Source organism: Stegodyphus dumicola, chromosome 11 (assembly GCF_044657685.1).
Source record: "Stegodyphus dumicola isolate Sdum_Otavi_A_Nest chromosome 11, ASM4465768v1".
Classification (NCBI taxonomy): Eukaryota; Metazoa; Arthropoda; class Arachnida; order Araneae; family Eresidae; genus Stegodyphus; species Stegodyphus dumicola.
The window spans coordinates 30,518,588-30,533,682 of record NC_140778.1 but is presented as its reverse complement, the minus strand read 5'-3'; positions in this window follow the sequence as shown (position 1 = coordinate 30,533,682).

Genomic DNA, 15,095 nt, shown 5'->3' with positions numbered 1-15,095 from the left:
TTAATTTTTGAAGCATGCAAGTTTCTTGTACTTGCCTGCTGAGTCTCCTAGTGCTTTTTACTTCATTTTTTTCTGTAGCTCGCTGTAACATTTGTGCTGTCTTCTTGCGTTCAGATATTTTAGTAAATTGAAAAAAAAATTATGTAACTGTAGTAAAGTAACATTGCATCTAAAATATGTTAAATACCTACAGAAGTTTAAACTTCTACTCAGAAAGGAACTATACAATAAAAGAAATTAAATTTTTATAAATAAAATTTGAATAGCATAAAATGCATAGAAATATTTCATTATGAAGAAAATGTATTCATTCTTTCCAAGCAACCAGCTATTCGTAAATAAATTTTTCTTGCCAAGTCAGGAAACAAAGACCTTTGACACTTGGGGTAATACATTTGAAGTTATGTTTTAAATTTATTTTAATATAACAAATTTGCAAAATCTCAATAAAAGAATTAACGTAGCGATAGCATATCGTGTCACGTATCTAAAGGGGAAACATAAAAGTTGCCAAAAGCAGCTATTCATTTAAAATACTGAAATTAACGAAATATTTTTCGACATACAGTGACGTTATATGGAATCACGTGCTTTTTTCAACTCAGAATATAACCTTAAATAATAACAATAAGTTTCAAGTTTGGCAATACTATTTATTTCATATTTTTTTAACTTAAAAATTTCTCTTAAACACGACGATTTGAGAGTGAGAAGAGCCATCATTTTTCTAAATAAAGCAATTTGATGTCCAGCGCTTTCCGAAATTTTATATAACATCTCGAGTGATAGTCGTAGGAAGATAACAATAGTCGAAAAGTTTTACCAAGAATTTTTGAAATCCGCGGGTACCTCAAATCTCCCCCCCCCGTTCCGGAGGATATGATGTTACGAAGGAAAAAAAAAAACAAAGACGCAAAATCCCACATATATTTAAACTGCTGATTCCTGTTTACAATATTCAATTTCCTTTAAAACCATTAAGCTTCATTTAAATAAAAGGAAAATAAATTCAGACATTTTCCCTAGCTTTCAAGCTTTTATGGTATTTTTAAATATTCTTTTTGTCACTGTTGCGCAAGTTTTCCGCGGCGTCATTAGGAGCCGTAGGTCGAAAACATAAGAATCATTGCTGTAAATAATGATCATATGATAAATTGCATACATATGCGATTCTTTTGATTAGAATTTGAGTACAATTCTTTATACATCAGCTACTATGCCCCTTTATGTAACGACAAGGATTATTTTCAATGATTATCCGATGAGAATGATTCTTTACAATGATTATTTGATGACAATGATCATTTGCAAAGAATATTAAAAGCCGATGACTACGATTACTTAAATAGAATATGCATGTCATTCGATGACAACGATTATTTTCAAAGAATCTTCGATCACGTCACTATTGTATATCGCTATACTTCTGGGGTTGGGGGGGTTGTGTATTGTACTACGGCCCTGTAATTAAGCGTTTTAAATGACATCAAAAAGGTTAGTAAAACTTAGGATCCTTACATACTACCCGCCAGAGTTAATTAGTTTGAAACTGAGGTCTAAAACGACTTTGTTGAAAACTTTTAGTTCTAGAATCTAACGCGAGGCCAATCTTTTACAAATATTTCTCTCTAGAAACTAGAAATTAAGTCGTTTTTACATTATCAACTCCATGGACAAGTATTTTCATCTGTACTGCATCTATAAACAGGAGTTTCTTAGTTGAAATCTGGTTCCTTATGGAAGGAAAACTAGTTTAATGAAATGTTACACAATCAAATGGCAAGTAACATGAATATTTATATTTCTCCTTTAAAATTCTTATTTCATTCATGACGTTATTTAATTATCTCCCCGTGCTCTCTGACATGTGTTGTAAAGAAAAACACCAAACACGAGCGTGTCTATGTACAAGTGTTCAACACTACCGCCTGCAATCAAAACACTAACGTGTTAAAATTCAACATAACAAGACCTCAGAACACACCTTATATTCATCTCTAAACCCTGAGGTACTATTCTGAATAGTGGCTAACTCTGAAGTGTAGCGTCAGAGAGCCTAACTACATTCATTCAACCTTTATCACATATTCACAATAATTTGCTCTTTTTACAGTCACACGAATAAGTTAAAATTTTTGGCATTATTCTAATATTTTCACTTTTAACATATCACAGTATTTCTTAACTTTTAAGATAACAGTTCACATTGTATATAAGGACATATTAACATGCCGTTAATTTTACGCGTTTTAAAACATACATTAGTAGTACATTGTTAACTTCTATTCTTTTCCAAGCAAGTGCCAATTGTTCTGCATTGAAATACCACATTTCAAAAGTCTTTCAGATTAAAACTTCTTTCTTGCCAGAATCTTCTAAATAAAATTTTATACAATATTTTTTACAATTTTCTTAAGGTACCTTTCTCAAAGATTATCAATGCTTTTTCAATATTCAAGTATTTACACATTCCTATTATACATTAATTTTAGTTTTACTCGCGAGTAATTGAAAAACAATACCAAAATAGGTAACAACTCATTTCTCGCCTTTTTGGCGATAAAGGTAGGCCTCACATGAGGTAAAACTTCTTGAATTCTGCCACTTGCAGTAAGATTGAAAAATTAATTTAAGGTTTCATTGTAACATAAAGTTTTACTTATCTTTGTGATATTCAGACATCCTTTTTTCTGCCCAGTCCTGGAAGGTAGGGTAGACTACGTTCTGGTTGATCAACCTTCTTGTGCGGGTTCGCCCTTCGGTCCTTCCTCCATGAGCTTTCGTTTTCTCTTTTCCTTCGAGTTCGGTCACCCTTGAAGACCTTTTTTTTAGCATCTGCCTGTGGTCTCGGCCGTTTGATGGCAGCTGGTCTTGGCGGAACCGGGACAACTGTCTCTCGTTGTTGCCTGGATCTCGTTGCTGGCTGTTCAAATTTTTCTTGCGTCTTTGCATCTGCAGCTGGTCTTCCTTCATCAATTCGTCGACATTTGCTGCGCAGACTCCTATCCGATGGGTAGATCTTCTGTTTTGGAGCCGTGTTATAGTTGCTGTCATTTCTCCTGGCTCTCTTTGCATTAGTCGTACTTCTCCCTTCTTCATTCTGGGGGTGGTCGTGCCCTCTCTTTTCTGGTCGGTGGAACGACTTCTTTTTCTTGTTACCTTCAGTTTTCCAACGGGGGAACTTTCTTTTCAATTGCTCCTGTCTACTAATGGCTTGCCCTTGGGATTGTCGTTGTCCCACCTCTGGAGCTTGTGCCTGCCGTGCCGGATCCTGCAAAAGATCTTGAAATATTGGCATTTTATTACGATTATAAAATGGTTATATCTGGTCAACGTTTGCAGTGCAGGTTTCACCATTCCTGGCTTTTAAAACCACTAAGCCTGAGTTACTTTTTCTATGACATATGGTCCTTCAAATCGTGGATAAAATTTGGCAGTTTTATCTTCTGGAGCTGAAGAAAGTGAATGCTTAATTTTTAACACTTCATCTCCTACTTTATAAGTTACTCCCCGTCGTTTCATATCATAATAAAGCTTCTGTTTTCTCTGTGCTACTTCAGTGTTCTTTTTCGCTACTTTAATTTATTTTTCTATATTGCCCATTTTAAATTCTGGGGCTCTTTGTTGAACATAAAATAATTTATCTAACGGCGTTATAATCTTTCTGCCTAAAAATAACTCAGCAGGAGTTTTGCCTGTCGTATCGTGTTTTGCGGTCCTAAGGGCGAAAGTTGACATAGTCATTGACATAGTTAACCCAGCTTTTATGAAAATTTTTAACATAACTACGGACAATTTTCCGTATATTTATATTGACCCGTTCCGCTATATTTGATTGCAGCCGATACGGGACCATTTTTAAATGACGTATGCCCAGTTTTTGGCACATGTCTTCAAATATATTACTTGCAAATTGAGGACCATTATCCGATATTACTTTTAGGGGCACCCCGTATTTTAAAATATATTTATTTAAAATAGAATCAGTAACTAATTTCGCGGAGGCTCGTTTTAAGGGAACAATTTCGATCCACTTACTAAAATGATCAACCATAACAAGGAGATAGCGACTTTTATTTAACTGACTTTTTGGGAAAGGGCCCAATAAATCGATGCCATTTATTTCATTTGGAAATTCCGATTTAATATTATTTATAAACCCGGCCGGGCGGAAATTAATATAATTAACTGCTTGACATGTTGGGCAGGACTGGACATACGCCCTTGTTAACTTTTGCAGCTCAGGAAAATAAACTGCTTCGCGTACGCGTTGGATGGTTTTTCGAATACCAGCATGAGAAGCTAAAGGGGAGTCGTGTAACTCCTGAAGTATATTTAATCTAAGACTAGCTGGGATAACAGGTCGAAATTCGTCGTTGGAATTCGTAGTTTTTGTATAAAATAATAGACCATCTATTAGTTCGTAATGAGCCGCCCTATTTCTTATCGCCACAATATCTTGGTGGATAAAATTTTCAGGATCCTTTAAATAATCATAAATATTTTTAAATTCAGGATCCTTACTAAGTTCGATTATCACAGTTTCTCGGGAATGTAACTTACATGCTGTGAGCATTGCCACCTTTACAGTATTACCTTCTTCATCTATTTTTATTCTGGATAGGGCATCTGCTACGATATTTTCCTTTCCGGGGGTGTGCTTAATTACCAGATTATACCCTTGTAACTTGAGTGCCCATCTTATTAACTTGGGGATAAGTTTTTACCTGAGTACAATCGTTACCGTTAGTCAAAGTTACCGCCGCATGATCAGAATACACTGTTATTGGCGCCTTTCAAATTAGACTCGGACCTCTTGCACAGCTAACAGAACTGCAAGTGCCTCTCCCTCAGTCGCGGAATAATTTCTTTGTATTTGATTTAAAGTTCTACTAAAAAATGCCACGGGCTGCTGATTTTGCGAAAGTACCGCTCCTACTGCATAATCGGAAGCATCCGCTGAAATTTCTAAATTCTCATCGTTTTCAGGAAATTTCAAAACAGGGGCTTGCATTAATGCTTGCTTTAAATTTTCGAAAGCACTATTGGCTTTGGCCGTCCACGAGAATCTTGCCTTTTTCCTTTTTAATTTTAACAATGGTTCAGCAATAGCTGCAAAATCTTTTCTAAAACTCTATAATATGAACAAAGTTCTAGAAAAGAAGAGAGCTTCTTCGTCGTATTTGGCGGCGGATACTTTTGGACAGCGATTATTTTTGATTCGTCCGTCTCGATTCCTTTCTGAGATATTTTGTAACCTAAGTATTTTAATTCATGGGCTGCAAATTTGCACTTTTCGACATTAACTTTTAGACCGGCCTCATTTAATAATGAAAACACCTGTCTTAAATCCTGTACATGTTGGTCCAGATTATAACTAGTAATAATGATATCGTCTAAATAGATAAATGTGGTCTTCCCTAGAACAGGCCTTAGCACAATGTCCATACATCGCTGAAATGTTGCCGGTGCCCCTGAAAGGCCATACCCAAGAATGCATCAGTGCCAGACTTGGTTATAAAAGCAGTCTTAGGCACATCTTCCGGTTTAACCCCTATTTGAAAATAACCAGTTGTTAACTCTAACGTAGTCATATATTTTGTAGAAGTTATGTTCCTTAAAATTTCTTCAATAATAGATAACGGATATACCGGATATTTAGTCATGGAGTTTAATTTACGATAGTCAATTGCAAAACGCCACCTTTTCTGATGTGTTACCGGATAGTCATTATTTTTCTTACGTAACACAACCGGGCTAGCATAACTACTTGAGATGGGCGTTATGATCTTTTTACGTAACATATCTCGAATGTGCCACTCTATAATTTTTTTTCTTTATTCTTATCATACCGATGTGGTTTGTGGCGAACTTTCAGTGAATCTCCGGTGTCGATACTATGGTAAGTAACTAGAGTTAATATGGGAATATCACTAAATAACGAAGGAAATTCACTTACCACTTGTCGAATTTTTTGTTGCTCTACCTTAGGCAAGTGTCGAGGTTTAATGTGGGTGGTTCTCTTTTTTCTTCCCGAACTGGTTGCATGGTCAGCTTAAGGGACGCTTGGTTGAAATCTAGCGTTGCTTCTGCCTCTGAAAGAAAATCTATCCATAAAATGACATGTGCTTGTAAATTTTTTACGATAAAAAGCATAATCTTTACTTGCTCGTCCTTGATGCGTATATATAATGGTATTTTACCTATGCATTTGCATCTTTCTCCCTGCGCAGCTAACACTGCGTATTATCTGAATCATATATGCGGTATCTACGGAAATACTTCCTAAAAAATCTTCTGCCACACAGGAACACTGCGCGCCTGTATTCAGGAGTGCAGTGGCTGGGATGTTGTTCACCAACACTTCAATCTTTGGAAGAGACAAATTTTTCACAATAACTGTATTTAACTTGAAGGAAAAGGGCTTTTTTTGGCCTTCGGATTTCCACACCCTCCCGTCAGCAGAAATCCGTTTTAATTTAAATTTTCTTTCTTCCTTTCCATGTCTTCCTTGTTTTTCCGCTGGCCTTCAGACTTTTTTTCTGGCTTACTATTGAACTGTCGACGTTCGCCGGATGTTTTTGGATACTCAGGTTTCTTTGCCCACTGATTCGATTTGCTTCCGTAGCCGTGTTCTTGCCTTTGCTGTGGTCTTGGCGCACCAAATTGGCTTCGTTGCTCATACTGGCGTCTTCACTCGATGTCCGCCGTTCTTCTTCTTTCAAACTGGATTGTTAGCTCAAATAACTTTTCCAGTGTAGTCGGATTCCTTAATTAAATAAAGTCTTGTACTTGGGGAACTAACCTCGGCAAAATCACTTGGATTATCTCAGGATCCGGACGGTTTCCATACAAGAGTTTAAAGACCTGAATTTTTCTTAAAATAAAGGTGGAAAGATTTTCGATTCGTTGCTGGTATATGCTGAAGAGTTCCGTTTCTAATCTTGCACGATCCCTTACGACAGGGAAGGCTTTTACTAAGGCAGTCTTAAAATTTTCGTAAGTATAGGTGGACTTCCCTCTTGACCCAAGAGGCTTCTGCCTATAAATTTGAACCAATTAAGCGCTTGGCCCCTCAAAGCGCTGGTAGCTAAGGTGACTTTCTGGAACTCATGGACTGGATACAGCATGAAGTGGTCATCCAATGTTTCCAGAAAACTGGTTACCGGTGAGTTTCCATTAAATGTTGCTTCTGGTTTCATCGATTCGCTCATGGTCTGTACGATGTACCCAAATCTTTTCCAGGGCAGCAGCTGGCATTTCTGGATTCTGAGCGCTTCTGCAGGCACCACAGGTTCTTCTTGAAACTCGTCCATGCTTATTCTTCTTCGTCGGTCGCCACTATCAGGACTTGTATTCCTCTTTACTTGCTTTGGAATCATGAACTATCCTGACTCGGAACAGGGAGCTTACTCAAGCTATGTTTACTAAATTACGTGATTCAAATCTTATTTACTGCAACAACTTAAACTGTTATGACGCTTTCAATTGCACAAGAGGCCCTTGCTTTTGCAACTGCATTTATTTGTGGAACACTTCCTTTTGCAATAACAGTGTGTACATATACTCCTCTCTTTTCAATCTACACCAGAGCATATCTGTGATTGTAGACATACACCGGTGAGGGTCCGAATGTAGAAGAATGTAATGCAATATTCGATCTTTCACCGACGTATTTTTTGAATGTTGACATTCTCCGGTGAAAGTCGACATTCTCCAATTTCGGACTTTCACGGTAACATATGTTTATAAGATTTTATATATATATATTGTTTATATATATATATATATATATATATATATCGTTTATATATATTGTTTATATATATATAATCGTTTATTGCAATGCATTGTCGGAAACGCTTTCCTGGCCCATAGTGACGAGAGACAACAAGAAAAATAGGGTACGAACATTGTAAAGATATTTGTTTATTTTTCTTAGCGCAGCGGAAACCAAGAAATAAGAAGAAAAGCAGGGGATAGCCATCAAAGAAAGTATTCGAAAGTTCCTTCGGAACGTATCCTAAACATGGGTTTGGTAGGGATAGTCCAGTGAATTGTTCAGCAAGATCACGAGAACTCACTTGCATTATCAGTTCCTCTCGGGGTAAGTCAACACATTAGTGCACGAAACCCCTGTTAGAAGTCCAACAGGAACTTGTGGCACATATTGTTGCAGCTACTGGGAAAGTCCTGGGGATGCACGGTATTTTCGAGAACATGTTATGTTGGATGTGCGTGAGATGGGATACCTGTAACAGGGTGCAGGTCGTAATTTCGAACACCTTTTCTGAGGTCCATAAGTGTCTAATTTTGTTCCTACTTTTTAATTTCTCTTGTGCTAAGCATAACTGGTGTCCGATCTTTCTTTTCTTTTGTGTTGTTTGCATCGGCCAGGAAAGTGTTTTCGGCCATGTTTTGCCATTTAATTTCTCGTCATCGTCGTCTGTCTCATATATGTGTATAATTACTTAAGACTAAAGTGTTGCTACTATATGATGACATTTACAAACACGGTGTTTAAAATGCTACATATTCCCATCCAAAAATATATTTTCTTCTCCTCTTGCCCTTCAAATAAGATATATGTGTCCTTCATTGCAAAATTTCCTGGAACTTTAATTTTTCTTTTTTCGAGGACAATGGAGAACATATTTCAAAATAGGCAGCTGTCAATATTTAAACATCAAATTGTAAAAGCCATTAAAGTGTGGCCGAAATGATCAGAAAGGCTAAATTCGCATAAGGATTTAGGAAATACATTTTGAAAGATTTTGTAAATTTTCCTTCAATAAATTTAAGGGAACAGACAAACGAAATTACAGGGAACAATAAATATAGGAGAAAACAGGTATATCTTTTCCTATTTTGCTTTGATTGATTTCTTTCTTTCTTCCTGTATAAATAAATAAACTTTAAGAATGCAACTGAAGAATGAGAATAAAAGATTCAATTGAAAACAAATGGTGGCAAAAGTCCTAGTGCTGCTCTGCTGGACGACGAAAAAGACCAGCAATATGATCCGAATTTGGAACAACGAGAGAAAATTTGAAATCTGTGCAGCCAGCGATGCAAAGAGATTGATCTGAGAGAAAGATGACTTAAATGAGGAAACTTGGAGATAATTTAATGATGTTTAAGGTTACCTCTACTGGGATAATAATAAGAAAAGGTTAAAATACAAAATACGTAAGTAAATTATACAAAAATTGAAGAAATTTAAAATATCCAGCATGCGTAAGAAATAGTAATTGATTCAAAAAATAAATGAATCCAAAGCTCTCAAACTTATACTCGTTTAAATACAGGTTTTGCTGATTCAGAAAGAACGTTACGTGTATATCTTCTAAAATGCTTTTACCATCCTTTGTTTGTAGTTGTTTCCCTTTTGATTTCAGTTTCCTTTTTTCCTCCTATTTTGCAATTTTCGTCATTATTTCCCTCTGTTTTTAAGCCACCTGTTTATTATTTCTGTTATTATTATTGCAACTTATGTAAAAATTAAGTAAGGAAAAGTAAGGCACTGAAACTTTGCAAATTATTACGCTCTACGTGAGATTCATGGAGGCCGCTTATTGCATACAAATAACGCAAAATGCTTTAACTTATCTGCTTGGCTTTAGGTCAGAACAACGAAAACAACAAATTCACCCTTTGTAGAAAACAATTCTGCCAGGCAATAAATCTACGGGGAGTTTTATCCCTATGAAACTGAGCCAAAAGTGTTATATAGTATCTAAATATGGAAGTGTTGTACATGTTAAACGTGATCGTCATTGCATTACTTTCACTATTTTACTACTGAAATAAAGATATACCGATTATTTTGTAGATTGGAAAATCCTCCTTGTGATCATGAAAAGGAGCAAAAACTGGAAAACGAGAAAGAACTAGAAAAGAAGCGAGAACCGGGAAAGATGCAAAAACTGGAAAAGAATCAAAAACTGAATAAAAAGGAAGAACAGGAAAAGAAGGTGAAACTGGAAAAGAAGCAAGAACTGAAAAACAAGAGAAAACTGGAATTGACACAAAAACTAGAAAAGAAGCAAGAACTGAAAAAGAAACAAAAGCTGGAAAAGATACAAAAACTAGAAAATAAGCAAGAACAGGAAAAGATACAAGAATTAGAAAAGAAGCTAGAACAGAAAAAGAAGCAAAAACTGGAAAAGAAGGAAGAACTGAAAAACAAACAAAAACTGGAAAAGCAACAGAAACTAGAAAAGAAGAAAGAACTGAAAAAGAAGCAATTACTGGAATGGATTCAGAAACTAGAAAAGAAAGAAGAACTGAAAAAGAAGAAAAAACGGGAAGAAATACAAAAACTAGAAAAGAAAGAAGAACTGAAAATGGAGAAACATATTGAAGAGATACTAAAACAAGCACACAAAAATGAACTGGAAAGGCAGAAGTTGAGGGAAAAATTGCAAAAACCAAAAAAGAGAGACCTGAAAATGAAGAAGAAACTGGAAAAAATGCAAGAACTGGAAAAGAAGCAAGAGCCGGAAAAGATGCCAGAAATGGAAAATATAGACGAGTCTGAAAAGACGCAATACCTGGAAAAGAAGCAAAAAACGGAAAAGAATCGAAATCTGAAAGACAAGCTGGAACCTGAAAAGAACTGTCAAACCCGAAAAGGAAACCGGTTGAACTGCGAAAAGAGCCAGAACTGGATACCGACTGTAGAACGATTGATTTAATGACCAAACGAAGCAAGACCCGGAAAAGAAAAATAGAAGAAATAAATCATATACCTGCTTCATTTTACCAAAATTTATTATCAACAACATTTTTATTATCAAGAACTTTATGGTATTCTTAGTATATGGACGGCATTTGATAATATTTTGCTCGGTAAGTGTAACTACTGATATATTATTAGCTAGTAATTAGTCATGCTAACTTTAAGATACCAGTATTATTTTATCAGCAACTAAGTACACTCTTTCGTAGTTCAGATCTATGTTTTCAGTACCTTTCATGGCTGCGAGGTCTTCCGGTTTTACCTGGAAAGTCACAGTTTTTTGACTTTTTTAACACATAGCTTTACACATGACAATATTTTTCAACAAAAAATTTATGTTGTGCTACTCGCTTTAAATTGTGCAAATAAATATTGCAAGGCATATATTTCATAATTGAACTCATGAAATTAATTTATACAAATTTCATTTTAAAATTTGTTTGACCCTGAGCTGTCTTATCCAACTGCAGATATCCATAGAACTTTATATCTAGGTTCAAAGAAACGTTCAAAAAGGAATGTTTATCCACTTTTAATTATAAGTTAATCAGCATGATTTGCATTACTAAGACTGTAATTCAAAACAAATTAAAAGCTATTGTATTATGTACATTAGTTTTTCATTTGCTTTCACCTTGTTTAAATTCAGTTTGACGTACCACAGTTTCCGTCTCTACTCAGGATTTTTTCAGTGTAAAAATTCAAGATTACAAATTGAAATGAGCGAAAGAAATAACTTTTAAAATGTGTGTATACATTACATCAGAATCATAATATAATTAGATAAATAAACTGAATAATATGTTATAAAGCGAATTTATATCAATTTCGATTTCTTTCAAAATAGAGATTCCTTCGCACCTCACAAATATCACAGAAACTCTCGGTTTGTGATTCGTGAGCTTTAGTTTTTTATATTTGGAATTTGGCAGCAATATGATTTACTGTTACGATGCTAATTCTTGCTCACAAATTGGTTATCTAACTAGAAAATGGTATAATTAAAATAAAATAAATATTATTAGATGGAAATGTTGGTTTCCTTTGCGTTTATCTGAATGGTATCGTATATATAAACCTGTTGGAGACTTTTTTTCCCACACATCGAATAGAGACACATAGTCACATAATATATAATCTGACTACATTACTCTAGTGTAAGATGAAGCTCTACTACATTTGTCTATTACTTAAGACTGCGAAAGATTTGTTAAAGCATTACAGGATCATACTCTGAAGGATCTCGCCGTTCTGTTTCATTTTCTGCCCTCGAAAACACATTATCTTAACACAATAGATTACTTTTGAAGGAATGGATTATTTGAAAACCTTGTAACTACAAGAATTATTCTCTGACGTTATTACTCAAAAAGTGGTTGAGAGCCTAATCTTTTGCTATGCGCTTTAAGATGTATAAAAACCATTTTGAAATGTTAGGTCTACGAACCCAAACGTAATTTTATCTTATTTTTGTAGTATTCATTAGAGTTATGTACATTCCCATCAATAGATACTGAATGGTTAAATATTCTGTTTACCCAAATCAGTTCTTTTTTTCCTCTCTTCTTTTTCTTAATTTTAAATAATCCGGAAAGTAAAGCTATAGAAAATTTCACTCCTTCATTAGAAATCTGATTTGGAATTTTGTTTTCCGAGATAAAAATTTGAATTCATTATCTCTTTTCTCAACACAAAGATCGAAAAACGTAACATCGAAATTTTGAAAACATTTGTAAACTAATAGAAGGGAAAAAAACAGAATATAATGGTTCAGCAAGCATATAAATATCAATATCACTAAAGTTTCAACTCTGTTTGTTACCGTATATTCAGGTGTATAAGACGCGCTTTTAAAACAAAATGTAAGATGGAAATTTATGGGTGCGCGCTGTACGCCAGCTATAAAAATGCTATGTTTGGAAATATGGAAAAAGTGAGCATAGGAAAATTAGATTTCTGCGTGTAATTAAGTTCTTTTTATTTAAAAGAAATAACACAGTTTATGTACTTAAAAATTTTCGTTATAATAATTCAGTTTCATTTTCACCTTCACTTCTGAACCTTACTTGGATCTATGTATACTGATAAGTTAAGTTATACCTTCAAGCACATCATAGAATTCTGTTTCATTTTCGAAGTCGCCTTTTCTCTGATCCACAGATAAATAATCATCTTCCGTTTCATCTAGACATTCAGATATACCACATATATTAAATGGGTTTAATTTTACTCCGTGCTTTTATTATTTACTGACACGCTATTTATGGACTGGCATGACGTATTAGGTCTCCATTTGTAATTGTTTTTTTCACCTTCACTTTTGTTCGAGTATTCCACTAACGTTTAAAATATTCTATCGATGATTTATTGACATATATGTCTAATATCTGAACTAATGGCAATAATCCGCCTGGATAAACTGTCATATCTGTATAACACTCTTTCAACAACAAGCCCACCAGCGGCCGAGCGGTAAAGTCGCTGAACACTGGTAGTTCGGTCCGAGGTTCGAATCCCGCGAACGGGCTGGCTGCATGGGCCTTTTCGTGGTTTTCCCCATGTGTAACGTGTATACGAGCCAGTTTCCCTTAGAAAGTCCTCCGCGAAGGCACCCCTCCTCTTAGGCAGATAGCCCTCGAGGCTTTGCCATAATCACACACACACACACACACTCTTTCAACAACATATTTGTGTTATCCGTTAGATGGAGGCGGAACATGTCCCAAAGTATTGGACTTTCTTGATTATCTGATACAAAAGGAAGCTTTTCCAAATATTTCTTATCCATAGTTTCACAAAATTTTTCTCCGCCGATCATTTCTCGTGAATACGGGTGAAAACACTTTCGGGAAACTGCACATTTCGTACGGTCGGCTAAGCAGGAGATCAGTACGGTGAGTTGAGATTTCTCGTTGGCTTATTGTTTCTATGTTAACCGTTATTTTTCTTTCATATCATTGTTTATTTATCTCCTACCGTATCAAACCTACTGGAATGACATCAATATTTGCAACACCTGATAGTAATTAAATTTTTCCATATTTTTAAAAACTCATCAAAGTTTTATCTCTATATTTCCGAAGCCTTTGAAAAAATTTTGCCTTTTTTTCTCGCAAAAATGAATTATTCCTTGAAGTAAATCGAATACACAAACTCAGTTTGCTTTAGAGTTTTCACTTCCATTTTCATTCATTTTTTCTATTTTGAAGGCAAAGAAACGTACGCTGTTTCTTGTTACAATTAATTCATTCTAGCGATAATGGGGATTTTCTACAATGCAGTTTCCAACACTTTCGCCGACGGTAAACTATTTCATTACTTCTTTATGCAATGCACATTTATTCTTTGGCGCTATAATCATTCTAAAATTTCATGTTTCTTCCACTCGTGTACGAAGCACTCACTAAAACCAAACTGCATGATTTCCATTTTCTTTCGCAAACTGAATGACTTGGCATTTAAAACTTGCATTGTGTTTGTTTCGCTCGGCGAAAGCCATTACTACTGCTGAAGAAAGCACTGGATAAACTACACTTCACTAAAATCAAATGTGATATCGTGAAGTCTTTGATGTTCACATCAGAAACACGGCTTCAAATGACTGCAGAAAGAAGAAACATGACTCCTAATTCCGCAAATTCACTTTGGTCGAAAGTGCACTCTTATCCAAATTATGTTCCTTATTTCTCGAAACCCTAGAATAACATTCTCTTCCACATCCACAATGAATACAAATCACCTCCTACCTTTCAGAAGTATTTTCCCCGATAATCATATGTCCTGCGCACCACCTTATCGCTTGCCAACCTGCAATGTTTCCGCAATTCACATATTTGCTCGTGTTTTCTAAGGTATGGAATAATCAAGAAGAGCTACTGCAGGATATGATGTTTTTGGTATTGCCAAACCACCATGTGTATTTTGTTACTTTCTTTATTTACTAAAGACCTGATGCTTTGTAATTAAGCGATATAACAACTTGATTTGTATAACAATTTGATTTGTATGCGATCACGTTTTCGGATACAAGATGCTCGAAAAATGTGGTTATGAGTTGTACTTTCTTTTATTCAAATCTCAATCTAGTTATATTTATGAAATTTTCAATAGCAAATGAATGTTTTAAGAAAACTGTTTAAACGTTTTGGGTCAAGATACCTTTCAAAAAACGTCTAATCCAAGAATTATTTATATGAGAAATTTTTATGTAAAAACAAATGGCGCACATTTTTACGTTTGAAATTTATTGGCATATTCCATGCCAAATTTAGTAAGAGATTTCAGTTTTTTACCAGCTAAAGGAAGTCAAGGACTTCTAGAATAATTTACAAGGTCAAGGAAGAGTTTTGTCTAT